A 27,628-nucleotide genomic window follows, 5' to 3' on the forward strand; every position below is an offset into this window, starting at 1 on the left:
GCGGCAACGGCAGCGATCGTAAGGTCGACAGATACTTAGGTCCGAGCGCAGCGCGGGCAGTAGCTGGGGGCGCACTCGCCACACACGTGTACGAGGCACCCTCGGTACACGTTCGTCGTTTTAGTGTCCTTGCTCCTGGGGCATATTCGGCACCACTTCCTCTTCGCGGGTACAGCAGCGGGTTCTCTTCCTCCTCCTCCTCCCCCGCTCTCTCCCCTCTCCTCTCCCCTCTCTTCTCCCCTCTCCCGAGATGTCCCCGATGACGCCAGGTCATCCCCCCCCCTCCCCCTCCCCCTCCCTTCCTCCTCCCTCCCGCGTATACGAGGCGCGACGAGCGCGCTCCCCAGCTGCTCCATGAACAGCCTGCGTCTGTGGCGTTTGCCGACCATCCACATCAGGTTCAGCTCCCGCCACAGGACGAAAGCATTGTACGCGGACACGTCGATCATGTTGTGGAACAGGACGAGGGCCCACCGGCAGGTTTTCCTCCTGCAGCTGTAGGTACCTGTCACCTTGTCCAGGTTGTCCACGCCTCCCTTGGTGCGATTGTAATGCAGCGCGGCCGCCGGTTTGCTCGGAGGAGGAGGCTCGCCGCCGCCGCGATTGCCGTCTCCGTAGGTGGCGCCGCACCGTGGTGAGGATCTGCAAGTTCTTGCTCTTCTTCGCCAGGTAGGAGACCAAGGCGACCGAGGGGACTCCGTTCGTTGCCGTAGCCGTTGGAAGAGGTCCCCGGCGCGGTCTCGCCCAACGTGAACACGAGACGGAAGACGCGATCGCCCTGCGCTTCGTGTCGACCAGTTCCCGCGGGAACTCGCTCCTGTTGGCGCGCAGCGTCCCCAGCAGGGTGAGGCCGTCCCTCTCGAAGAATAGCCTGCGGGCGAGCTCGTACGAGGTGAAGAAGTTGTCGCACGTGACGTTGCGCCCCCCCCGGCCCCCCTTCCCAGTCCCTCGGTGAGATCGAGCACGACCCGCGTGGCCAGGTTCTTCTCCGGAGGCGCGCGCTTATCGGATTTCCCGGTGTAGACCTGCATCTTCCAGGCGTAACTGGACAGCGAGTCGCACGCGACCCACAGCTTGATTCCGTACTTCGCCGGCTTTGAGGGAAGGGGCAGCGACCTGTCAAAGAAGAAAGAAGAACGAAGAAAGAAGAAGAAAGAAGAAGGAAGAAGAAGAAGAAGAAGAAGAAGAAGAAGAAGAAGAAGAAGAAGAAGAAGAAGAAGAAGAAGAAGAAGAAGAAGAAGAAGAAGAAGAAGAAGAAGAAGAAGAAGAAGAAGAAGAAGGGAAAAAAAATAAAAAAAAATAATGAAGGAAAAACAAGAACACAAGAACAACAAATATTATTTAATTTGAATTTACTTTTCATGATTTATTGATTTATTAATTTATTAATTTATTAATTTATTGATTTATTGATTTATTGATTTATTGATTATTATTATTTTCTCTTTTTTTTTCTCCATTTGTTTAAATAAAAAAAATCACCTCTAAACGAAACCAGCCTCTCGTCTACGGTGACCTTGGATCCCGGATTGTACATGAGCGGCAGTCGCTTGCACCACAAGTCCCACAGCTCCCTGATGGGCGCCAACTTGTCTACTCCTACTTCTCCTCCTCCTCGCCTTGCCTCTCAAGCGACGGCTTGGAGGTCCACGAGATTTCCCCGCGTTTAGAGAGCATAAGGTGTTCGTCGTCGCCGCCGCCGCCGCCGCCTTCTTCTTCTTCTTCTTCTTCTTCTTCTTCTTCTTCTTCTTCTTCTTCCCCTCGCAAGTTCTGATTGATTGGCTTCAACAAAGATTACTGTCAGAGGATTATAGTGGTCATTTCTTTGTTTCATTTCTTGCTTATAATAAGTCCTATAAAAGTCCTGTCTCTCCAAGTCAAAGGATTCCTTCAACACATCAATGCTTTTCATTTGAGTTTCTTTTGCAATGCGGTGAAACGTTTACGCCTTTTGTAATCCAGGCGTTGAATCATAAGCTTGGTCATAAGAAAACCAGCTCCAGATTTTAACAGCTTTGTTTAGTTTGTATGCTTTGGTTGGCTCCTTTCAGGGGGTAAGCACAGATTTTACCCAAAGATTCTTCATGTTTCTGCACTTTTTCAAAAGAGTAACGCTACTCTCGGGGCACTCAAGGTTCCACTGAGATTTGAACTCGGATCGCTGGATTCAAAGTGTGCTAACCATTACACCATGGAACCTCAAAATGCTCCCTGGACGGATAACGGTGATCCAAAGCTACAAGTCTTTACATCAATCATCCCTTGCCAAAAAAATGAGAAACAAGGAGTGCAAACAGTGCAAACAATCTTGATGTGCAGCAATACTTTTCCCTCTCTTAATGCAAAGTGTAGCAGCAGTAAACTTGAGGGAGAAAGGTATGGGTTTGAGGGCTCTTCTTGTGGGCTTTACTCTCCTTGTAAATATTTTTCATAGACAAAAGAGTAGGCATTTCCTGTTTACTAAACAGGCCCTTTGACCAAGGAAGCCCCAGCGCCGTAATGATTTCCTGGTTTCCTTACATAATTACATACAGTGGTTACTTCTGGGATTGTATTTCTTGCTTGCTCTGGCAAGGTGAGCAGTCGTCCCTGGGTGGGCTCGAACCACCAACTTTTCGCCTACCAGCAGAACGCACTAGCCGATTGCGCCACAGAGGCGAGAATCTTGACATACCCATAAAAGGTTTAACCCTCTAATTGCAATTAAAAATGAAGAAAAACTCTGGATTCAGAGCGCTAGCCGCTATACCGTTGAACCACACCTTTCTACAGGATGTCCTGTTTTGAAAATAAGTATGACATTTGATCATTGGGCTATATCAAAGAGAGCAGCATTGAAGTAGGCAAACTTCTGCTTCATAGTTTCATTGTGTGGTGGTCATCACATCTGCCCTACACGCAGAAGGTCTTGGGTACAACATTCAGCGAAACCAAACATGTTACCAAACATGTTCATGCTAACAATGTTCCAATGAAAGCTTGCTGTTTATGTTTTATAGATCCTTTCCATGCCATTTATGTCCTGATCTCGCAAAATATCCAATAGACCCAGCATTCCTATTCATTGTATTTTTGAGCAAAGACTAACTTTCAGGTACACATGCCCAAACCCGGGATTGAACCAGGGACCTTTAGATCTTCAGTCTAACGCTCTCCCAACTATTTCGGCTACTTTTTCAAAAATTTAGGCAAGGGAGCGAAACGTGTGGCATAACGTAGCGAGAAAATGAACTAGTTCTGTGTGTCCTTTTTTCTTTTCTTTTGATTAAAAATAAAAACAATACAGGACACGACCAGGGAGCAAAAATCGAAATAAAAAGAACATAAATAGCACTAAACATAAAATAAAAACAAAATCACATTTAAATGAAAATAGGGGTCCTACTTGGTCCAAAGTCGATCAAATTAGTGCTTATCCAAATTAAGCCTGAATGTCACTGTTTTCCATTCATCCAATGTCTAATGTCTGTTACTATGTCAGTCAAGTCTTTGATCGTTGGCGTGGTTGGTGTCGAGCATTTCTTTGTGATGGCCTTTTTCTCTACAGCCAAAAGTATGTTCCAAGGGTATCCATTTATTGTGTCCATGGCAGGAGTGTTGAGGCCCAAGTACATAGTTTTTAATTTGAGTGGGATGGAAAAGTCAAAAACAGTCTGCAGTGCCCTTTGAATTTCAGTCCATTATTTTTGAGCAACAGCACAGCCCCAAAACACCTGATAGTGGTTTGCCTGCTGGGTTCTCCAGCAGTTAGCATTTCCTTGTGAATAATGGACACTTTGACATGGTGTGGTGAAAAAAACATATTTTTCCCCTTCAGGCATGTGATTTTGTGGTCTTCCTCAGGGCTGTTCCTACATTTCCACACTCTTGGTCAGACAAAACCAGGTTAACTTCTCGTTCCCATTGGTTTAGAATATACTCAGCAGAACGTTGTCCAGATTACCAATGCATTGAGATCATTTAGAAATGATTCCCCTCGCAAGTTCTGATTGATTGGTTTCAACAAAGATTACTGTCAGAGGATTATAGTGGTCATTTCTTTGTTTCATTTCTTGCTTATAATAAGTCCTATAAAAGTCCTGTCTCTCCAAGTCAAAGGATTCCTTCAACACATCAATGCTTTTCATTTGATTTTCTTTTGCAATGCGGTGAAACGTTTACGCCTTTTGTAATCCAGGCGTTGAATCATAAGCTTGGTCATAAGAAAACCAGCTCCAGATTTTAACAGCTTTGTTTAGTTTGTATGCTTTGGTTGGCTCCTTTCAGGGGGTAAGCACAGATTTTACCCAAAGATTCTTCATGTTTCTGCACTTTTTCAAAAGAGTAACGCTACTCTCGGGGCACTCAAGGTTCCACTGAGATTTGAACTCGGATTGCTGGATTCAAAGTGCGCAAACCATTACACCATTGAACCGCAGAATGCTCCCTAGACGGATAACGGTGATCCAAAGCTACAAGTCTTAACATCAATCATCCCTTGCCACAAAAATGGGAAACAAGGATTGCAAACAGTGCAAACAATCTTGAAAAAAGCGAGCCAGCAACTTTCGAAAGTTCAGCCCCTGTCCAATCAACTGTGTTTAATGGAGAGCGAGGGCATCAATCGTTCTACCTTTGAGCTAAATCCCCTGTACCAATGTAGCTATAAAAAAACTGGAAGTCTCTCAATCAATCGACTCTCGCCAATTTATTGCGCACTCAATATACTGCAGTTGATCTGGATGTTGAGGAAAAATTGCAAGATAATGTTATTTGACATAATGCCGATGTATTTGCTTACTTTTTCAAGCACACTTGGCAATTGAACCTCGTTCAGCAGTGCCTTTCATCAGATAGTAAAGCGAGCAGACTTTCCATTGTAAAAAACAACCATGTACTCTCACCATTAGCGACCTTTGAATCCCCTTGCAAATTATGCCTAGAAGTCCAATGCGCTATCCATTGCGCCACAGAGCCCATACATCCTTCCATGATGCTCATTTCCACAAACGCAAAACACGGTATTCATCCAAAATGGGTCTACATCAGTCATTCCTTGCCAACAAACTGAGAATCAAAAAGTGAAAAGAGTGCAGTTAATCTGTGTGTGCAGGGATACTTTTCCATCTCTTATTCCAATTTGTAACAGCAGCGCATTTTCTGTCGTTGTAAATAATTTGCATGCTTGAATGGACAACTGAGTAGTAGTAGGTTTGAGATGGGCCGGTATTTATTTAGCACTGTGGCATCAAGACTGCTCTTCTTTAAGAGAGGCTTAATGACTGCAGTTTTAAGGCTCTTGGGAAAATTCCAGATCCAAGCAACATGTTGACTTTTTCATTGATTGGAGCCAACAGACTGCTCACCATAGACTTTAAAAATCTAGTAGGCAATGCATAAAGGCAGCATGTAGTGGAACTCAGACTTGTGGTGATCTCTTGGAAAGTTTTGTCAGCCACAAATGCAAAATGGGTTAACTCCAGTTGTCTAGTTGGCTGCGTGCTTGTTATCTGCAAATAATGGTATTATTAATGTTCTGAAATGAGTCTTGCAAAGAACACTGCAAACTCATTGCACCTGGAGAAATACAGAAACCATCAGACAAAGTAACATTTACCACACTGGAATTTGAAATATTAACCCGCTTTGTCATTAGCAGGTCCAGAGTGTGCCATTTGCCCTCTGTGGGGCCACTCAGGTGCTGAGTAAGACCAAAGCTTCTGATGACAGCGCCAAGCTCTTTAGAAGAAGACGAGGTTGAGCGGGACGTGAAGGAAGGAAGGAACAGTCACTCACGTACGGGAAACTCCTACCAAGCAGTGGCCAGCCTATAGCACACTGGGATTCTGTGGTAATTGAACCAAGTTTAGCAGTTCCTTTCATCAGTTAATAACACAAGCAGGCTTTCCTATTTACCAATGTAGATAACAGGGGTTACAACAGTGACTCTGGTGGGTCTCGAACTCACAGCCTTTGAATGCCTTTGCAACTTTTGTCTGATTCCCCTTTTTCACAAAAGCAAAACAGTCATCCGAAAACAGTCTACATCAATCAATCCTTACCATCAAACTGAGAAACAAGGAGTGAAAAGAGTGCATTTACTCTGTTTATTCAGGGATACTTTTCAATCTCTAATTGCAAAATGTAAAAGAGCTCTTTCGGGTGATAAGTTTTTCTGTACATGTAAACAACTGATTTGCTTGAAAGGCTATCATGAAGGCACTGCTGGGATTTGAACCCAGGATGTCCTGTTTACTAGACAGCCACAACGCCTCTTAAATGCTACTCCACCTGTTTCAGCTAGATATTCAGTGACCAATGTTAACTCGTAGATTTCGCCTTTTTGAGGTGCGTGCAATTTGTGGTGTGCTGCATGGTCTGGAGCTGGAGGTTTGGGAGTTTTTTGGAGTTTTTAATCGTTATTTTGATCATTTTCATTTACTTTTTTCAGTTTTTTTGTTTGTTCCCCTCCCAGTAAACTTACTGGGAGGTGGATTTTTTGTTTTTTTGTGAGCATGGCTCAAAGGACGGACAACACGGCATCGGACACTGGAATGGACACGACAAAGGCAAGACAAAGTTTGAAAGAATCAGTAAATAATAGAAAGAACAAAGAAAGAAGGATGAAATTTATGAAAGAACTCACTGTGGTATTGGAACTAACGGAGGGAGCACAAATCACGCCACTAGCTTTTTTGAAATCAACTCAGGAGGTGTGCGGCTCCATAGTAGCGTGCAGACTCATCTCAAAGGACAAATATGAAGTAACCGTCAGTACCACCAAAGCGAAGGAGCGGCTCCTGGATGGGTACTGCATTGGAGGAGTCAGGGTTCACGCCCGTGACATCTCGGTTGATGAGCTGGTCATGTCCTTCATGGGGCTGCCGGCTTATATCGAGGACGAGGAGATCCTGGCCAAGCTCTACGCCTGGGGGGTCTCTGCGGTCTCCGAGGTGAGGAGGAGAATGTGGCCGGGGACGAACATGGCGGACGGCACCAGGTTTGTACGGGTAAGGTTCACGGACACGGTGCAGTCCTTACCGTATTCTGTCAGGTTTGACACCGCGGGGGGCCCCGAGTACTTCAGGGTAATACACGACAGGCAGGTGCGGGTGTGTAGGGGGTGTCTCCAGCCTGGCCATATTCTGAGGGAGTGCCCTGACTTTCTGTGCCGCAACTGCGGGAGCCAGGGGCATTACGCGCGCGAGTGTGTCGCGCAGTGGGCCCCGAAGTGCAGAGAGTGCCGCATGTTCCGCCACTTATGTCCGTGTGGTGCGGGTGACAGAGAGGAGGACAGAGGGGAGGACAGAGGGGAGGACAGGGAGGACGCCATTGGAGGAGAGAGCAGTGACGTGGCCCAGAACGTGCCCGCAACTGCTCTCTCCGAAGTAGAGGAGGTTTTGGAGGAGGAGGCTGTGGAGGAGTCAGGGGAGCCAGAGGTGTTCGGCTCCTCTTGCTCCTCTGACTCCTCAGACGAGGAGGCGCCCGTCGCACTGGAGATGGTGCTCGGCTCAGCGCTGGCGTCTGGGAAGGTGGGAGCAGGACAAACTGCTCCTCCTGACCAGAGGGAAGGGACTCGTGAGGGTCCAACTCCTAAGCCCGTGGAGGCAGAGGCTGAACCCGGGAGGAGGATGGGTGCGGGACAGGCCCCGCATCTTACCTCCAAAGGGGGGGACATCACCACAGGGCTGGGTGATGATCCCAAGCTCCAGTCGGACGGTGGTAAGAGGGGACAGGTGGAGAAGAAGGAAAAGAAAGGGACAAGACGCAGGAAGCAGGTGGCAGGAGATGGAGAGGGCGCTGCTGCTCAGAGCGGCTCCACCTCCTCCGCCTCCTCCATTCCAGCCACATCAAAAGCGCCAGCAGAAAGCTCCATCAACCCACCATCCTCCACACGCAGCTCTGCCCCACGAGGTGAGCTTGAGACTGTTTTTAATGATGACTTCATGGATTTCTCCACCCGTGAAGTCAGAAAAAGAGTGTGGGAGTCAGATGCGACGGGCGCCAAAAAGAAGTCGAAATAAAAGATGGGTTGTATCCTCCAAAGTCTCCTCTTAATGGCGTTCTCCTTGTCCTCTTGGAACGCAGGCGGCCTGCGGAGCCCAGTGCGGATGCAGAGCGCGTTACACTTTTCCAAGTGGGACGTGCTCTGCATCCAAGAAACGCATTGGGATGTCAGCCACGCGCAACGAGTGCGGAACGTGGGAGTAGGCTCTGTATTTTGGGCCCTGGGCACGGCGTGCTCGCGCGATGTGGCCACGGTGGTGAGGCCTGGTGTCTTAGGCCAACCCACCCTGGTACACGCCGACCCAGAGGGCTCCTTCCTGGTCCTGGACTTCACGGACACAGTGAAGTTCAGACTAATTAATATCTACGCCCCGAACGATGATGGTCTGAGGAGGCAATTCTTCAAAAAAATATTTCGCTTTGCAAACGACAATACAATCATAATCGGTGACTTTAATACAACACTTTGCAAGACAGACATCGGCATTAACAACTCTTTTAAAAACAGCACTGCCAGGACAGCCCTGTTGGAAGAAGCCGCCAGCAGGAACCTGACGGAGGTGTGGCGGTTCGTCCACCCCTTCCTGAAGGATTTCTCCAGGTGGCAGGGCGTCCTGAAGCAGTCCCGCATTGACCTCTGTTTTGCCTCCTCAGACCTGGCACAGAGAGTCAGTGGTGCTTCCTACAAGTGGTCAGGCTTGAGTGATCACTCCACTTTAGATATTTATTTTGGGTTAGTTTCATCACCGAGGAATGGAGGACTGTGGGTCCTAAACAGCTCCATCCTCGGTGATGAAACTTTTTGTAGGAAAATGGACTTTTTGTTTGATGTATTTGACATGGAGCTGGAGCTGATCGACAGCGTGGTCGATTGGTGGCCGACGGCAAAAACACGCATTAAAAAGCTCTGTGTCAATTACAGCAAACACAAGGCGTGGCTGTCGACCAGGAGGGAGACCGCTCTCCGCCAGCGCCTGCAGGTCCTGGACCAGGGCGCAGCTTCCACCACTGGCCCTGTGGATCCAGAGTACCTGGTGGTGCGCGCTGAGCTGGAGCAGCTGGAGGTAAGTAGGTGTCAGGGTGCAATTTTGAGGGCAAAAGCCAGACACACAGTCGAAGGAGAACGCTCGACAGCGTTCTTCTTCGGCTGTGAGAAGGCTACACAGGGAAAGATGCACATAGATAAGTTGATAGAGAAGACAGGTAAGATTGTTTCCGAGGTAAGTGAGGTTTTAGAGACAGCGCAGGATTTCTATAGTAGGCTTTTTAGTTCAGACGGAGTGGCAGAGCAGGCTTTAGACCAGGCTGTAGGTGCTCTGGAGCGCAAACTGAGCAGGGAGGATAGGGAGCTGTGCGACGCGCCTCTGTCTCTCATGGAGATAGAGGCTGCAGTCAAGAGTTTAAATACAGGAAAAAGCCCCGGAGAGGACGGACTAACCTGTGAGTTTTTCAAGCGTTTCGCTTCCAGGTTAGCTCCGATCCTACTCCTATTATATCAGGATTTTGAGAGTGAGTGTAGAGTTGGCGATGGTTTTGCGATGAGTGTCGTCACTCTGCTTTTTAAGAAGGGCGACAGGAGCAGCCTCGCCAACTACAGGCCCATTAGCCTTTTGAACGTAGTCTATAAAATTTTAGCAAAGGTATTAGCAGGTAGGTTAAAGCGTGTGATTGGATCCATCATACACCCCTCGCAGGCCTACAGCGTCCCCGGGAGGGACATCTCAGACATAGTTTTGTCTCTGAGATATCTCCTTCGGCAGATGCACGCGACCGGTGGTATTCACGTTAGTGTAGACTTTAACAAGGCGTTCGACAGAGTTGAGCATTCGTTCCTCTGGACTGTATTAGGTAAGTTAGGTTTCGGCGAACGGTTTGTTAATTGGCTACAGCTCATCTATTCCTTTGCGGTCAGTAAGGTCAAAGTCAACGGGTTTCTAATTGACTCTTTCCCCTTAAAAAGATCAGTCAGGCAGGGCTGTCCCCTCTCGTCGCTCCTCTACAGCATCGCCGCTGAGCCTTTGGCGGCCATGTTGCGGGCGGACGCGGCGGTGAGGGGACTGACCACGCCTGCGGGTAGGGAAGTCAAAATTTTTCAGTACGCAGATGACACGAATCTGATCCTCCGAGACGTGGAGAGCCTGAACGCCTCTCTCCACGTGCTCAATGTTTATGGCCTCGCTTCAGGGGCCAAAATAAATTTCGATAAAACCACGGTTAAATTTTGCGGCAGCGTCACGCCTGTTCCTCTCCCTGTCCAGCTCCGGGAGGCCGGGGACTCCTACAAGGTCCTCGGCGTCCCCCTGGGCAGAGACGAGGAGGCGTGTCGTACTGCACTTTGGTCGCCTTTGTGCGAGAAAATTACAGCGCGCTTGAATTTTTGGAGACGTCGTAATCTGACATTAAAAGGTAAAGTCTTAGTTGTAAATTCTTTGTGCATGTCCATGTTGAACCATGCACTCTCCGTGTACGGCCTGCCGGGGGTCTATGCTAACAAATTAAGGTTAGTGATAAACCACTTTTTGTGGAATCGTGAGAGGGGCTTTATTGCACATAAGGTTATGATAGGTGAGTACGATCAGGGAGGTTTAAAGTTAGCAGATTTAGAGTTAAGGAAGAAGGCCTTCCGGCTGAAAACAATTCGGAAATTTCTAGACGTTGAGGTAGATGCTCCATGGAAGGATTATATAGGTGAGTTTGTTAATAGTCTAGGTAAGTTTGGTGTTTATAATTTGTGTTTGTTGCCCCCTGTTTCGGTCCTGGAAGGCCTCCCCCCCTTCGAGAGGGAACTCTTGGAGGCGTGGAGGACTTTCAGGCCCCTGACTGTGGCGGTTCCAGACAGCGGTGAGGGTCTCGCGCACATGCCCCTCCGTCATAACCCTGACTTGCTCTCCGCTCCCCCCGGGAAGCGTGAGTGCATGATCAGTGGGGCGATGGAGGAGGCTGGGCTGGAATATGTAGGTAAGGTATTTGACGTGAAAGGTAATTTTAGTGTAGATTATATAGGGAAGTGTTTTAGGTTAGCAGGTAAAGTGTTTAGGAAAAAGTATATTAGTGGTATGGTAAGTATTTTTAACAGGAATCTGGTCAGGCATTGGGGAAGCACTTTGGGCCAAATGGGGAGCACGACAGGTAAGTTGAATTTTAATGTATTTGTTAGCACGGGGAGGTTTAGGATTTTCACAGACCTACCCACCCGCATCCTGTATCAGTTGTTGTTGCCGGGAGTGCTCAGGCGTCCCGCCTCGGAACACAAATGGTCATTAACATTCCCCGCATTCACCATTGCAACCATCTGGGCCAACATCTATAATTGGTACACCCCACATAACGTAGGTCATTTTGACTTCAGATTTAGACACAGGATCGTCTTTACATCCGCAGCACTGCACGCATTTCTTCCCGACAGCTACGCTGCGGACTGCCCCGTGTGCCACGGACCCCCCGAGACCCTGGAGCACATGCTGTACACCTGCCCGGCCGTCCGCCCGTTCTGGTCCCGACTGCAGGACCTCCTCGCTCGGAGGCTGTCCTGGAGGCTCCCACTGCCGGCGGCCCTAGGAGGGGACGACCAGGAGCCCTGGCTCCTCCTCTTTGGTCCCGGACAGAGTCGCTCTGTAGCCAACACCCATCTCGCCCGACTAACCCTCTCCATAGCCGGTACACATTATATCTCAACAGGAACATCCATCTCCGTGACAATAAAACAGCAGAACCCTGGCCCATCTTCAAAGGACTCTTGGCCGCACACCTCCGACACCTCCACATGGCAGCAGAGCACCGGTTCATCACCCACCTCGTCCCCCACAACACCCTGATCCACCTCACACCCTCTGGAAACCTGGACATCATCTTCTGACCCCGGCATAACCCCCCCAATCACGGCATCAACCCCAACCACGGCATCACCCCCCATCACTGAAGAATGTTTGGAGAATGATTGTGTGTTTGATTTTCTGTAATTTTTTGTCTCGTCTCCCCCTGCCCTTGTGTATCCCATTCCCCTGCCCTTGTGTGTCATGTCTGTCTGTACATTCATGTAAATATATGTAAATACTTGTTTTGATGTTTTTGATAATAAAAGATTAAAAAAAAAAAAAAAAACAGTAAACATCCAGGGACGGGACATTGAGAGAATGGACTCATACAAGTACCTGGGTGTTGATCTGAACCACAAACTGGACTGGACTCATAACACAGACGCACTGTACAGGAAGAGACAGAGTCGGCTCTACCTCCTGAGGAGACTCAGGTCTTTTGGAGTGACAGGGCCACTCCTGAAGACCTTCTACGACTCTGTGGTGGCATCAGCCCTCCTGTACGGTGTGGCCTGCTGGAGCAGCAGCATCACAGAGAGGGAGAGGAAGAGGCTGGACAAAGTCATCAAGAAGTCCAGCTCCGTCCTGGGCTGTGCTCTGGACTCGGTGCAGGAGGTGGGGGACATGAGGGTCCTGGCTAGATTCACATCTATGCTGGACCATGAGTGTCATCCCCTGCAGGACACTATGTCCGCTCTGGAGAGCAGCTTCAGTGAGAGACTAATCCACCCTCGCTGTGTGAGGGAAAGGTTTCGTAGGTCTTTCCTTCCTGCTTCTGTCAGACTTTATAACAAACACTGTTAGTCCTGAACACTCGCAATACTGACCTAACCTAATACTGATGTGCAATTCCGTCATATGTGCAATTGCTGTTGGAATCCATGTGCAATTCATGTGCAATTACTGTGAAATTCATGTGCAATCTATGTGCCGTCATGACACATATTCATGTGCAATTACTGTTGTGATCACATGCAATGGTATTTATGTATTTATCTTATTATCTTATCTTATCTTATCTTATCTTATCTTATCTTCTTTACCATTAAATTAGCTCTTACCTTCTCAAATCATTCCCATATGGTCTAGCGGTTAGGATTCCTGGCTCTCATCCAGGTGGCCCGGGTTCAACTCCCGGCTTACATTATGTACAAGACTCACTGTGGTTACAATTACATTCAAGCTGGACGGAGGTGAAGAGAGGCATAGAAACATGGCATCAATTAGGGCGCAGCATGCGGAAGTTTGTAATTAACCTTTAGCTTTTCTATGCATCTATAGACTAGCAGGTTGGTTGGTGTTTCTTTTTGGAGCATTTCTAGACAAAGTGGGTCAGCGGTAGAGCGCATACTTTGCTTCATTTGGGATCAGTCATGTTTTCCAGCAATTCTTGACTGGACAAGCATATCTTGATTTTTTTATTGGTCTCAAGCTTTCACTGTAATTTTCCAAAGATGCAGTATTGTGGTGGCCAGGTGGTCAAGCTGATGGGCAAAAAATCCATTGGCATTGCTTCATATTTCTTAGAACCCTGCTGGAAACATACCTTTCTCTTCCCCCTGACCAGCAAAGGATGCCACCTGCTTAACAGTGCTTGATTTGTAAATATATAGGTACAGGAACACTTGTGGACTGGGTGATCAGGCCAAAAAAGTTACTGTAACACACAAAAAGTGACGCACATGTAAGTAAAGTAACAATGGGACAAACCTTTGTGTCACAACCAGTCAAATTGGAATAAACAAAAAAAAATGAAGAATTGAATTGCCTATCTGGTCACTGTTTCTGTTGATTCTATTCTATCTGTTCTGTTTTTGTCCATTCTATCATTTTAAGGCATTGATAAGGAAGGGGGTGTAGCTCAGTGGTAGAGCGAATGCTTAGCATGTACGAGGTCTTGGGTTCAATCCCCAGCATCTCCAGGTGACACTGTAGTCTTTGCTAATGGCCAGATTACACTGCAGTGAATTTTAGAGACCTTCACTTAAATATTTCAAATCAGCACATGTGGTGATTCAGTGCAAGCTCCCAGTCCCGCATTACCTTTGAACCTTGTAGCACTTATAAAATTCAAACAATATTATTTCATCCATCCACACTACCTGCAGGAAGGTGAGACAAAGTGGCCCATTCAGGTGGCCTGGGTTCAACTCCTGGCATGGGAACATTGTGGTCAGCCTTTTGGAAGACTTGAATCCACAGTATGAATAAGACACGCTGTGGGTTGTTAAGAGAGACATTGAAAAATCCCATCCATTTAGGATGCAGCGTGCAATATGCAGTAATCAACCTTTAGCTGTTCCATGCAACGTAGCAGCGGTTGTACTTGAAAGCATCCCTTCACAGGGACTGGAACTTAAATCTAGCTCCTTAGAGCACTCAGCCAGATTTTCTGGGGCGGGACAACACAAACTCAGAGCTGCTTGATAGTGCTTCCTACCCCATTAAAAAAAAACTGTATTAAAAATCAAGACCTGGCTCTATTTGGCTGAACCAAAAGAAAGATACAAATCCCGAGCTATGTGCTTCTCTCCATGACATGCAGAACCAAGCACATTTAGATATTAAAAATGCTTGCTTAAAAGCTGGTGACCCAACTATGCACTGTTCTTTAACCTCTCAAACATCAATGAGGCTTATGTTACAATTCAATCTGTTACACTTGATCTTTATATTTCTCATATGGTCTAGGGGTTAGAATTTCTAGTTCTCGCCGAGGCAGCCTGGGCAACATTCCCAACTTCCAGTATGGGTATGTCTCGCCAAACCTGAGCTTAGAATGTTTAGTAAAACATGCTGTCTCCATGAATTCATGGAGAGTTAAATCTGGTAATGTAATTGCGCTAGTTTCAGAAAATAATGTGGATAATTTCCACTTTCTTAAACACAGTTTTGATGTATATTGTTGTTGTGGCCGAGAGGTTAAGGCGATGGACTTGAAATCCATTGGGGTTTCCCCGCGCAGGTTCGAGTCCTGTCAGCAACGTGTGTTTAGCAGCACAGATTTTGAGGTTCTATTCTATAAACCAGCATGTTTGCTGATGTTTAATTTCGGAGCCTTTCTTTCAGAACGAGGGCATTTATGAAATCCTTGTTTCAATCCCCTGCATCTCCATTCAATATGTTGATGGCACAAAGTGAAAAGTGTTGACTCCAGGTCTCGCTTGGACAATAATCATGACAGACAAGAGATGGTTATGTAGCTCAGTGTTAGAGCACAGTCTTTCGTAGCAAGATCCCAGTTCCACATTCCTTTAAAATTAGATTTCATATTTTGAAGCGATTTGAGTCTATTAGACGTATACAGCCCCATGGGCATTACGCACTGGCCTCTTGAACCAGGGATTGTGGGTTTGAGTCCCATGATCATAACCATTCAGCAGAGTGGCGCAGCGGAAGCGTGCTGGGCCCATAACCCAGAGGTCGATGGATCGAAACCATCCTCTGCTAGAATGTTTTTTCTTGCATTATTGCCATTGTCAATCCAAATTAACCAAGCTAGTCAGTAATGTGTTGGATGATGGAAGCCGATCTTCAGCGCAAGCTCCCAGTTCCACATTTGCTTTGAATCTAGCAGCACATTTCTTTTATCCATCCTACATTGTTATTTCTTTTTTGGGGAAAAGGATAGCTGAGTAGTGAAAGAAGATGTAGGTCAAAAAAGACCCATGATTAGACATTTTGAAGCAATTTGAGTCTATTATGGGTACATAACCCCATAAGCAATATGCACAGGATACTAGCCTCCAAAATCCGGGATTGTGGATTTCAGGTCCATGGTCTAATAGGCTGAGCCACAAGGAAAATACTAATCACTAGACTTGTTGCACGTGGAATGGGCTTATATCTATTACATACAGAACTGTTCCTTAACTCTCAAGCATCAATGAGGCCTTCTTTATACGCCATAAGGCGCTGGTACAGCTAGCAGCCCGGTGTAAACGCTCTCTCTTTTTTCTCACACTTATTGTGCTTCATCTCCTATATTTTGTAAATATAGTTAGTACATTTTTTCTATTTTACTGTACGATAGGGACACGCGCTGGAATCGTTTTTAATTCAACTGTTTTTGACTTTTTTCAGCTGGATTTGAGCGTTTTTCGTCGTGTTGTTGTGATGTGAGCTAGCTCCGAGCTAGCCCCCCCGCGCCCTCCGGCCGCCGCCAAAGTACGGCGTGTTGTCGGTACACGCTTATATACACGTTTATATGAAAGAGGAACTTCATGAACGATCGGGACACGCACTGGAATCGCTTTAAAATAACTTGTTTTGACTTTATTCGGCTGGATTGAGTGTTTTCGTCGTGTCTTGGCTCTGAGTCCCCCGGCTCCGGCCCCGCCCCCCGGCCGGCGCCGTACCGCGTTTACACAAAGGAGGAACTAATGAAACTGCGGAGAACAGTCGTCTTACCCGGAGATCGTCACGTTATCCCGGCGGACATCCTAAGGAAAACGCAACGAAGCAGACAGGCTGGACGTAAACTCAGAGAGAAGAGAGGGACAAACAGGAAGTCGGTTCCCGCCGTAGTCATGGGTAACGTGAGGTCCCTTCAAAATAAAATGACGGAAATAGCGAGCCTCATGCGGTCCCAGAGGATTTACAGTTTGTGAGAGCACGGGATTGTGTGTCTGACACTCGGACCTGCAGTGTGGGGGCGCCCCAGGGCACTGTCCTCGCGCCCTTTCTCTTCACCCTTTACACTGCAGACTTCAGACATGACACGGACAGCTGTGTCCTGCAGAAGTTCTCTGATGACTCTGCCATCATCGGACTCATCACGGACGAAGATGACGCAGAGTACAGAGGACTGGCGCAGGACTTTGAGGACTGGTCTCAGCGGAACCACCTCATCAAAGCGGGGAAGACCAAGGAAATGGTGGTGGATTTCCGCAGACGCCACCCCACTGCCCCCTTACCAGTGAACATCCAGGGACGGGACATTGAGAGAATGGACTCATACAAGTACCTGGGTGTTGATCTGAACCACAAACTGGACTGGACTCATAACACAGACGCACTGTACAGGAAGAGACAGAGTCGGCTCTACCTCCTGAGGAGACTCAGGTCTTTTGGAGTGACAGGGCCACTCCTGAAGACCTTCTACGACTCTGTGGTGGCATCAGCCCTCCTGTACGGTGTGGCCTGCTGGAGCAGCAGCATCACAGAGAGGGAGAGGAAGAGGCTGGACAAAGTCATCGAGAAGTCCAGCTCCGTCCTGGGCTGTGCTCTGGACTCGGTGCAGGAGGTGGGGGACATGAGGGTCCTGGCTAGATTCACATCTATGCTGGACCATGAGTGTCATCCCCTGCAGGACACTATGTCCGCTCTGGAGAGCAGCTTCAGTGAGAGACTAATCCACCCTCGCTGTGTGAGGGAAAGGTTTCGTAGGTCTTTCCTTCCTGCTGCTGTCAGACTTTATAACAAACACTGTTAGTCCTGAACACTCGCAATACTGACCTAACCTAATACTGATGTGCAATTCCGTCATATGTGCAATTGCTGTTGGAATCCATGTGCAATTCATGTGCAATTACTGTGAAATTCATGTGCAATCTATGTGCCTTCATGACACATATTCATGTGCAATTACTGTTGTGATCACATGCAATGGTATTTATGTATTTATCTTATTATCTTATCTCATCTCATCTTATCTTATCTTATCTTTTTTACCATTAAATTAGCTCTTACCTTCTCAAATCCTTCCCATATGGTCTAGCGGTTAGGATTCCTGGCTCTCATTCAGGTGGCCCGGGTTCAACTCCAGGTATGGGAATATCTGGTCTGTCCTTCTGGAATACTTGTAGCCACATTATGTACAAGACTCACCGTGGTTACGAGTACATTCAAGCTAGACGGAGGTGAAGAGAGGCATAGAAACTTGGCATCAATTTGGGCGCAGCATGCGGAAGTTTGTAATCAACCTTCAGCTTTTCTATGCATCTATAGACTAGCAGGTTGGTTGGTGTCCCTCTAATTGCAATAAGAAATGAAGAAAAACTCTGGATTCAGAGCGCTAACCGCTATACCGTTGAACCACACCTTTCTACAGGATGTCCTGTTTTGAAAATAAGTATGACATTTGATCATTGGGCTATATCAAAGAGAGCAGCATTGAAGTAGGCAAACTTCTGCTTCATGGTTTCATTGTGTGGTGGTCATCACATCTGCCCTACACGCAGAAGGTCTTGGGTACAACATTCAGCGAAACCAAACATGTTACCAAACATGTTCATGCGAACAATGTTCCAACGAAAGCTTGCTGTTTATGTTTTATAGATCCTTTCCAGGCCATTTATGTCCTGATCTCGCAAAATATCCAATCGACCCAGCATTCCTATTCATTGTATTTTTGAGCAAAGACTAACATTCAGGTACACATGCCGAAACCCGGGATTGAACCAGGAATAACGTAGCGAGAAAATGAACTAGTTCTGTGTGTCCTTTTTTCTTTTCTTTTGATTAAACATAAAACAATACAGGACACGACCAGGGAGCAAAAATCGTAATTAAAAGAACTTAATAGTTACATAAAACATATCATAACATGACATAACATAAAAACAAAATCACATTTAAATGAAAATAGGGGGCCTACTTGGTCCAAGTCAATCAAATTAGTGCTTATCCAAATTAAGCCTGAATGTCACTGTTTTCCATTCATCCAATGTCTAATGTCTGTTACTATGTCAGTCAAGTCTTTGATCGTTGGCGTGGTTGGTGTCGAGCATTTCTTTGTGATGGCCTTTTTCTCTACAGCCAAAAGTATGTTCCAAGGGTATCCATTTATTGTGTCCATGGCAGGAGTGTTGAGGCCCAAGTACATAGTTTTAAATTTGAGTGGGATGGCAAAGTGTGATAAAATGTGAATATATGATTGTATTTCTGTGATGTATTTTATCTGCATAATAGTGATATATTATCTGCATCATTAGTCTAAGAGAAGAACGGGTGTGTGAGAAACTGGATTTGTGAAGGGGTCGTAAAGATGGCCAAAGGATGTTTACCCGAGGGGGGGTGATAACCCAGAGGAGTCTGGGTAATGTTTACCCAAGGCTTGATCTCTACGGAAAAATACCAAGTGCCTTGATGTGAGGCTGACCAATGAGAAATGTGACCCGCCTATTCCAGAATATCTAATAAAACCAACCAGCATGGGAAATAACAGGGTGAGACGCGGGGGTGAGACACAGGAGGATCACGTAAGCTGCTTACAACAGCTTGCGTGATCAGTCCCCGCGTTTTCTCCCATGCATGCCATACAAATGTCTGATCTTTCTGTGTCGTTTCATATTCTAAGTTGAATTGTGTTCTCTATGTGTTAAGGAATAGCATCGGGTGTATGTCTCATTTCTTGACATTTTCTGGTCCTATCGAGCCGGATGACAAGCAGCCCCTTCGCGGAGATTGACGGGTGAATCGGTGAAGTCTGTGCACAGCTGAAAGAAGTCCACTTTTCCCGTGGCCGCCCATCGCACCTCATTCTCCGCCAGGAGAGCGCGTCGTTTCGAAGCAGCAGGAGAACACAGGCGACAAAGAAGGTCAGACAAAATTTTGTGTGTGAAAAAGAGTTAGCCATAAAACGTTTTTATGCATTAGTTTGATATTTACTGGAAAAATATTGTAGGCTTATGGACGAGATAAGTTTCTCACATAAAGCAAGGCAGTTAGGTATTACTGAGGAAATACCCAGTTTCAAATTACTGAGGAAATACGCAGTTTAGGTATTACTGAGGAAATACCCAGTTTAATATTACTGAGGAAATATGTGTGAATGTAAGCGCTGTGCACGAGCGAAGTAAGTAAGAGAGAAGTGTGAATGTGTGAATGAGGATTAATAAGTGATTAACTAACGAGTGTGAGAATCACAATTAATCAAGGGTCACAAGGCGTTATTCTGAGAGATCTAAAATTTGCAGTCACGGGTGAATCTTAAACACCACGTTTATGTCCGGAGGAATCTAATAAGGAATTTTCTCTAGAAGCTTGACATTAACCGTGACTGTAAAGCAAGTAGCATTTCTCTCAGACGACCGAGACCACATAATGCCAGAATTATCACCCCAAACTGTAAAAAGACAAAGGAAAAGTTATAGAGGATTTTGGAGGGAGACTTCCAGCGTGCTCAGATGACGTGGCAGAGAGGGGGAGATAAGGGGGGTCAACAAGACAGGAGAATGGGGAGAAAGCACTCAGAGGACGCTCTGAATGAATGAATTAGGAACTAAACTCAGCTGTTTTAAATTTTAGTCTGTAGAACAAATTTAAGGGTTTTGTTTGATTGACAACAATCAATTATAAAGATTTCATTAAACTTGATAAGAGATGAAGATGAATTCAGATTTTTATAGATGGCCAATATTTTGGGGAATGTGATCACAGACAGGACACTTCCTGTCCCCGACATAGATGACAAAAGTTGTGTTTTTACGGTATCGTGTTTTTTTGAGTGCACAGAACAAACCTACGTTTTGTTTTGTTTTATTTTTGGATTTGACAAAAAATATTTTTTGGACTTAATGCATGACTAGATCAAAGTACAGGACGAAAAGACAGAAGTGTTTTTAAATTTAGAATCAAATGCAGGCACAGGCCTGGTGTGATAATGTGGGTAAATTAATGACTACTGATGTTTTTGGACAGTAGAATGGGCAGTAAGTAAAGTGAAAAGTTATATCAGTAACTTATTTATTTGTATTATCATGAGGAAACCTCGTATTGCGATGTAGACGTAAGTGAGGGAATAAGTTAAATAGTGACGTGCCAATGTCCTCCTTGGAAAGACATGAATGGGTCATTAACTAAAGACAACAGGACACCAAGTCATAAAGATAGTCAGAGATAAGGGGCTATTGACTGGCAAAGAATCTGGAGAGGACTCAGGATGGAGCAGATGTCGTTATCTTTACGTATCACAGTGACAATTAACAGCAACTCCACCTCAGGGGGGGTTGACGTGATGGGTAATAGGAAAAGTTAAAATTAACAGGGAAAGAATTTGACATTCTAAAGTAAATACCTGAAGGATTGTTGAGATTCAATCAAGAATTGAATAGATTTAAATAAGACAATATCATCTAAATTTAGACGCTATAGAAGTTATGAAAACCAGTGATAATAGGACTTAAACATTATAGGACTCAGGACGGAGGCAAGAGATGGTTAGACTGATAAAATGACGTGCCTTATGGATAAGGGGAAGGTTTAGAATCATTTTGATTGTTAATACACATATAGACTTGCTAGAACAAACTAATACACAATGTTTGTAAAGCACCACATGAGCAGGTGTGAGAGATTGAGTTTGAATCTCACCTGAAGCACATATAAAAGATTAGCACATATTACATTAGATGTGTGACTTTATGCAGGCCACACAAACAGAGGAGATGTGAAATTATTAATTATGTGAAGAATTCTAAGTTGTGAACTGACCCTTATGGCCAGCTCAACGGGGGAATTATTGAGATAATTATTATTGTTTGATGTATTTGTAGTTGTATTGCACATACACACACACATACATACATACGCGCGCACACGTGGACAACCAAACATTTAGAGTTTGAAACCTTTAGAGTTTGAAACAAATGGTGGTAAAACAGATTTACAAGTTACAGATCGCAGAGGCAGTGTCGGATTACAGACACACAGGGTGGGGGCCCAGCGCCGTGGAAGGGGGGCTCAGCCAGGGATGTGACCACTGAACTGTGAAAAGTCAAGAGGTGACATTGCGGAGTGGAGTGACAGACGCAATTCCATCTCTTCCTTGATTACATCCTGGATTAGTGAACGTTGTAAACTATCTGGATTATTGAATTTTGGTTAAATGTAGAAGTTTGAGAAATGGGCAAAGCCATATCTCAAAAAGGAGGGCTATTGTACGTGTAAACAAATATTCCGAATCAAAAATTACTAAAAAAAAAATTGTAAACAAGAAAACTGAAATACACTGAATTGTCGAAAAGACTTTATCACCGCAGAGAACGTGTTGGAGATGTGGTGTTTACAGAAACGAGCCAAGTGGACGAGCAAGGTGGACGGAGCCACATCGTGTCGTCCTCACACCGACCATTGGAGGGACGAGAACATGGGTGCTCTCATGGGAAAGTGAGAGAAATGTCTGGACAACACAGCGGCAGATCCTTAACATCGCAGACGCAGGACTTTGTTTGTATTCTTCGTTTCTGTATGCAGAGACGACAGACAGATTCGTGTAGGCAAAGTACTATACTCTGCTACGATGAACGAGAGCCAGAGGCTACGGTGCGCAGAGTACCATACTCTGTGAAAAAGAATCAACGAGTTATCATCATCAAGTGATGACGGTAATATGGGTGCTGAACACCTGTATTATGCACCGGACAATCGGGACAATCGGGACAATCGATCAACATACACAACTGTGTATACCGGGAAATGAAACATACACAGACCTGGAATAGAGGGAAGCAAATAAGTGATCAACTTGAAAGGTTATGAAATGCATGATGTGTAATAATGTACAATGTATAATTGACATGACAGAGGCTGAAGAAACACAATGGCATATTATACAGCCACTGTTGTTTGCACGAACAGAGTGTATTTTTTATCTGCTACAACATAACTACATGTAATGTTAATGAGATTATGAATTGAGATGGGAAATGTACCAGTTCATATGTGTCATAGGTGTGACCGAAGCGAGCAGCGGGAGGAGGTCTCTTAAGAAACCAAGCAAGGACGTATGGTGATGTGGGGACACTTGTGGGACGTTGTGCCTATGTATCGCTTTTGTGATCAGCATCACCCAGAACCATACCGCAGGGTCAAGGGCGAGAGGTTAGTGGACAATCTGGTCCCAGTAGCACCTGATACTACGTATTTGATTCTATTGGGGTGTCCAGAGAGGTCCCTGACGAGTCAAAGTGACTGACCAGAGAGCAGCGGGTTTAAGGGCTTTCCGCTTGTACTTCTATATTTCCCATCACACCGCACAAAATATAGACAAGATAAATTGTCTGTTTGTCAAATTACAGAGATTGACCAATCTGACTCAAAATTTAGGACAGTAATGCTGTAGAAATGTTGTGGGCCGAGAGAAAAGAAGTGTGTTCAATGTTGAGAAATGTGCATAGACTTTTTGAGTGTAAAAGTGTCATTTTAACACCTATATGAAAGACATGTTGAAAACTGAAAAGAGTAATGTGTTTGGCATATGAGACAGTAGACTAATGCTTTGATAAACAGGAGGGAAATGTGATAAAATGTGAATATATGATTATATTTCTGTGATGTATTTTATCTGCATAATAGTGATATATTATCTGCATCATTAGTCTAAGAGAAGAACGGGTGTGTGACAAACTGGATTTGTGAAGGGGTCGTAAAGATGGCCAAAGGATGTTTACCAGAGGGGGGGTGATAACCCAGAGGAGTCTGGGTAATGTTTACCCAAGGCTTGATCTCTACGGAAAAATACCAAGTGCCTTGATGTGAAGCTGACCAATGAGAAATGTGACCCGCCTATTCCAGAATATCTAATAAAACCAACCAGCATGGGAAATAACAGGGTGAGACGCGGGGGTGAGACGCAGGAGGATCACGTAAGCTGCTTACAACAGCTTGCGTGATCAGTCCCCGCGTTTTCTCCCATGCATGCCATACAAATGTCTGATCTTTCTGTGTCGTTTCATATTCTAAGTTGAATTGTGTTCTCTATGTGTTAAGGAATAGCATCGGGTGTATGTCTCATTTCTTGACACAAAGTCAAAAACAGTCTGCAGTGCCCTGTGAATTTCAGTCCATTATTTTTGAGCAACAGCACAGCCCCAAAACACCTGATAGTGGTTTGCCTGCTGGGTTCTCCAGCAGTTAGCATTTCCTTGTGAATAATGGGCACTTTGACATGGTGTGGTGAAAAAACATATTTTTCCCCTTCAGGCATGTGATTTTGTGGTCTTCCTTAGGGCTGTTCCTACATTTCCACACTCTTGGTCAGACAAAACCAGGTTAACTTCTCGTTCCCATTGGTTTAGAATATACTTAGCAGAACGTTGTCCAGATTACCAATGCATTGAGATCATTTAGAAATGATTCCCCTCGCAAGTTCTGATTGATTGGTTTCAACAAAGATTACTGTCAGAGGATTATAGTGGTCATTTCTTTGTTTCATTTCTTGCTTATAATAAGTCCTATAAAAGTCCTGTCTCTCCAAGTCAAAGGATTCCTTCAACACATCAATGCTTTTCATTTGAGTTTCTTTTGCAATGCGGTGAAACGTTTACGCCTTTTGTAATCCAGGCGTTGAATCATAAGCTTGGTCATAAGAAAACCAACACCAGATTTTAACAGCTTTGTTTAGTTTGTATGCTTTGGTTGGCTCCTTTCAGGGGGTAAGCACAGATTTTACCCAAAGATTCTTCTTGTTTCTGCACTTTTTCAAAAGAGTAACGCTGCTCTCGGGGCACTCAAGGTTCCACCGAGATTTGAACTCGGATCGCTGGATTCAGAGTCCAGAGTGCTAACCATTACACCATGGAACCGCAGACTGGTCATTGGAAGGATAACTTTCATCCAAATCTATAAGTCTTTACATCAATCATCCCTTGCCAAAAAAATGAGAAACAAGGAGTGCAAACAGTGCAAATAATCTTGATGTGCAGCAATACTTTTCCCTCTCTTAATGCAAAGTGTAGCAGCAGTAAACTTGAGGGGGAAAGGTATGGGTTTGAGGGCTCTTCTTGTGGGCTTTTCTGTCCTTGTAAATATTTTTCAGAGTAGGCATTTCCTGTTTACTAAACAGGCCCTTTGACCAAGGAAGCCGCAGCGCCATAATGATTTCCTGGTTTCCTTACATAATTAGATAAAGTGGTTACTTCTGGGATTGTATTTCTTGCTTGCTCTGGCAAGGTGCGCAGTCGTCCCTGGGTGGGCTCCAACCACCAACCTTTCGGTTAACAGCCGAACGCGCTAGCCGATTGCGCCACAGAGATGCATATCCATAAAAGACTTGTCCCTCTAATTGCAATAAGAAATGAAGAAAAACTCTGGATTCAGAGCGCTAACCGCTATACCGTTGAACCACACCTTTCTACAGGATATCCTGTTTTGAAAATAAGTATGACATTTGATCATTGGGCTATATCAAAGAGAGCAGCATTGAAGTAGGCAAACTTCTGCTTCATGGTTTCATTGTGTGGTGGTCATCACATCTGCCCTACACGCAGAAGGTCTTGGGTACAACATTCAGCAAAACCAAACATGTTACCAAACATGTTCATGCTAACAATGTTCCAACGAAAGCATGCTGTTTATGTTTTATAGATCCTTTCCAGGCCATTTATGTCCTGATCTCGCAAAATATCCAATAGACCCAGCATTCCTATTCATTGTATTTTTGAGCAAAGACTAACATTCAGGTACACCTGCCGAAACCCCGGATTGAACCAGGGACCTTTAGATATTCAGTCTAACGCTCTCCCAACTGAGCTATTTCGGCTACTTTATCGAATAAATTAGGCAAGGGAGGGAAACGTGTGGCATAACGTAGCGAGAAAATGAACTATTTCTGTGTGTCCTTTTTTCTTTTCTTTTGATTAAACATAAAACAATACAGGACACGACCAGGGAGCAAAAATTGTAATTAAAAGAACTTAATAGTTACATAAAACATAACATAACATAACATAACATAACATAACATAAAATAAAAACAAAATCACCTTTAAATGAAAATAGGGGCCCACTTGGTCCAAGTCAATAAAATTAGTGCTTATCCAAATTAAGCCTGAATGTCACTGTTTTCCATTCATCCAATGTCTAATGTCTGTTACTATGTCAGTCAAGTCTTTGATCGTTGGCGTGGTTGGTGTCGAGCATTTCTTTGTGATGGCCTTTTTCTCTACAGCCAAAAGTATGTTCCAAGGGTATCCATTTATTGTGTCCATGGCAGGAGTGTTGAGGCCCAAGTACATAGTTTTAAATTTGAGTGGGATGGCAAAGTCAAAAACAGTCTGCAGTGCCCTGTGAATTTCAGTCCATTATTTTTGAGCAACAGCACAGCCCCAAAACACCTGATAGTGGTTTGCCTGCTGGGTTCTCCAGCAGTTAGCATTTCCTTGTGAATAATGGGCACTTTGACATGGTTTGGTGAAAAAAACATATTTTTCCCCTTCAGGCATGTGATTTTGTGGTCTTCCTCAGGGCTGTTCCTACATTTCCACACTCTTGGTCAGACAAAACCAGGTTAACCCTTTAGGCGCCAGAGATTATGGATGAAATAAATGTATAAATAAAAAACTTCCTGAGATACAGAGAACTGAAGCCGGGGCACAGCTCTGGGTCGGCAGTGCCCCTGGAGGCCCGTAGAAGCTCCACACTCCAGTTGATTCTTGGATAAAAGTGCACCCAGCCGGTCTCGAACTCGCGTGAGGCGGAGCAGGGTTCACACACCCCGCACACGGCCAGACTTTGCCCGGCCAGGGAGCACCTTCTGCAGGTCGGAGGCTCCGGGTCGGAGCCCCTGGAGCCTGGAGCCCTCACTGGGCCCCGAACTCGGCTGCCGGAGGCAGTGCAGTGCCTCATGGATAAAGGTGCACCCAGCCGGTCTCGAACTCGCGTGAGGCGGAGCAGGGTTCACCCACCCCGCACACGGCCAGACTTTGCCCGGCCAGGGAGCACCTTCTGCGGGTCGGAGGCTCCGGGTCGGAGCCCCTGGAGCCTGGAGCCCTCACTGGGCCCCGAACTCGGCTGCCGGAGGCAGTGCAGTGCCTCATGGATAAAGGTGCACCCAGCCGGTCTCGAACTCGCGTGAGGCGGAGCAGGGTTCACCCACCCCGCACACGGCCAGACTTTGCCCGGCCAGGGAGCACCTTCTGCGGGTCGGAGGCTCCGGGTCGGAGCCCCTGGAGCCTGGAGCCCTCACTGGGCCCCGAACTCGGCTGCCGGAGGCAGTGCAGTGCCTCATGGATAAAGGTGCACCCAGCCGGTCTCGAACGGAACGGCCCAGCACTCACCACAGAGGCTCGCGCCGGCCCCGGCCCACCTTTCGTCCCCGGGTACCCACACTTAAGCACCCCCACACGAGCTACACACCCTTGGTGCAGCCCCCTGGAAGTCCGTGCCCTTGGTACTCTGAGCCACTTTAAAAGATAAAAAGCACCAGGACCCCAAGGCCCTGGCTCCCCTGTCCCCTACACCACACTTGGAGGCAGGGCCCTTGCCCTCCACTGGCTGCCCCCGCGCCCAATGTACTCCATAACCGAAGAAGAGAGGGGGGACCCGGAGGCCGGCCTACTAGGGTAACAGGTTTAATTTAGAGCCGGGGCTCTGGACCACAAATGCCTACAACCCCGCAGTGCGCAGGAGCCTTCGAAGCTGGATGAAACCAGAACGGGGCCCTACGATGGCGGTGACCAGCCACAGTTGATAGCAAAGTGAGCCCTGGACAGGCGCTGCATTTGACAAACTCAGAGACGAGGAAGGGACCGGAGTCGGACCAAATATATCATCTGGCGCTGTGTCCAGCGTGAGGGTGAGCCAGCGCAAATCAGGACCACAAATGCCTACAACCCCGCAGTGCGCAGGAGCCTTCGAAGCTGGATGAAACCAGAACGGGGCCCTACGATGGCGGTGACCAGCCACAGTTGATAGCAAAGTGAGCCCTGGACAGGCGCTGCATTTGACAAACTCAGAGACGAGGAAGGGACCGGAGTCGGACCAAATATATCATCTGGCGCTGTGTCCAGCGTGAGGGTGAGCCAGCGCAAATCAGGACCACAAATGCCTACAACCCCGCAGTGCGCAGGAGCCTTCGAAGCTGGATGAAACCAGAACGGGGCCCT

The 27,628-nt window shown here is 46.2% G+C and overlaps 5 non-coding genes and 1 pseudogene across 5 annotated transcripts; 3 read left to right on the plus strand and 3 right to left on the minus strand.

The window, feature by feature from the left end:
* Window positions 1-316: 316 nt before the first annotated feature.
* On the minus strand, window positions 317-11,290 carry LOC140352316 (piggyBac transposable element-derived protein 4-like; annotated as a pseudogene).
* Window positions 11,291-13,651: 2,361 nt separating this feature from the next.
* Window positions 13,652-13,723, plus strand: trnaa-agc (transfer RNA alanine (anticodon AGC)). The gene has a single exon. It is a non-coding gene; the product is annotated as a tRNA-Ala (tRNA).
* Window positions 13,724-14,705: 982 nt separating this feature from the next.
* trnas-uga (transfer RNA serine (anticodon UGA)) lies at window positions 14,706-14,787 on the plus strand. Its single transcript has one exon. It is a non-coding gene; the product is annotated as a tRNA-Ser (tRNA).
* A 2,718-nt stretch (window positions 14,788-17,505) lies between these two features.
* trnae-cuc (transfer RNA glutamic acid (anticodon CUC)) lies at window positions 17,506-17,577 on the plus strand. The gene has a single exon. It is a non-coding gene; the product is annotated as a tRNA-Glu (tRNA).
* Window positions 17,578-24,256: 6,679 nt separating this feature from the next.
* trnaq-cug (transfer RNA glutamine (anticodon CUG)) lies at window positions 24,257-24,328 on the minus strand. The gene has a single exon. It is a non-coding gene; the product is annotated as a tRNA-Gln (tRNA).
* Window positions 24,329-25,211: 883 nt separating this feature from the next.
* On the minus strand, window positions 25,212-25,284 carry trnaf-gaa (transfer RNA phenylalanine (anticodon GAA)). Its single transcript has one exon. It is a non-coding gene; the product is annotated as a tRNA-Phe (tRNA).
* Between the last annotated feature and the right edge of the window lie 2,344 nt (window positions 25,285-27,628).

Source organism: Eucyclogobius newberryi, unplaced genomic scaffold (genome assembly GCF_026437365.1).
Source record: "Eucyclogobius newberryi isolate DKJ021-1_F unplaced genomic scaffold, fEucNew1.0.hap1 SCAF_83, whole genome shotgun sequence".
NCBI lineage: Eukaryota > Metazoa > Chordata > Actinopteri > Gobiiformes > Gobiidae > Eucyclogobius > Eucyclogobius newberryi.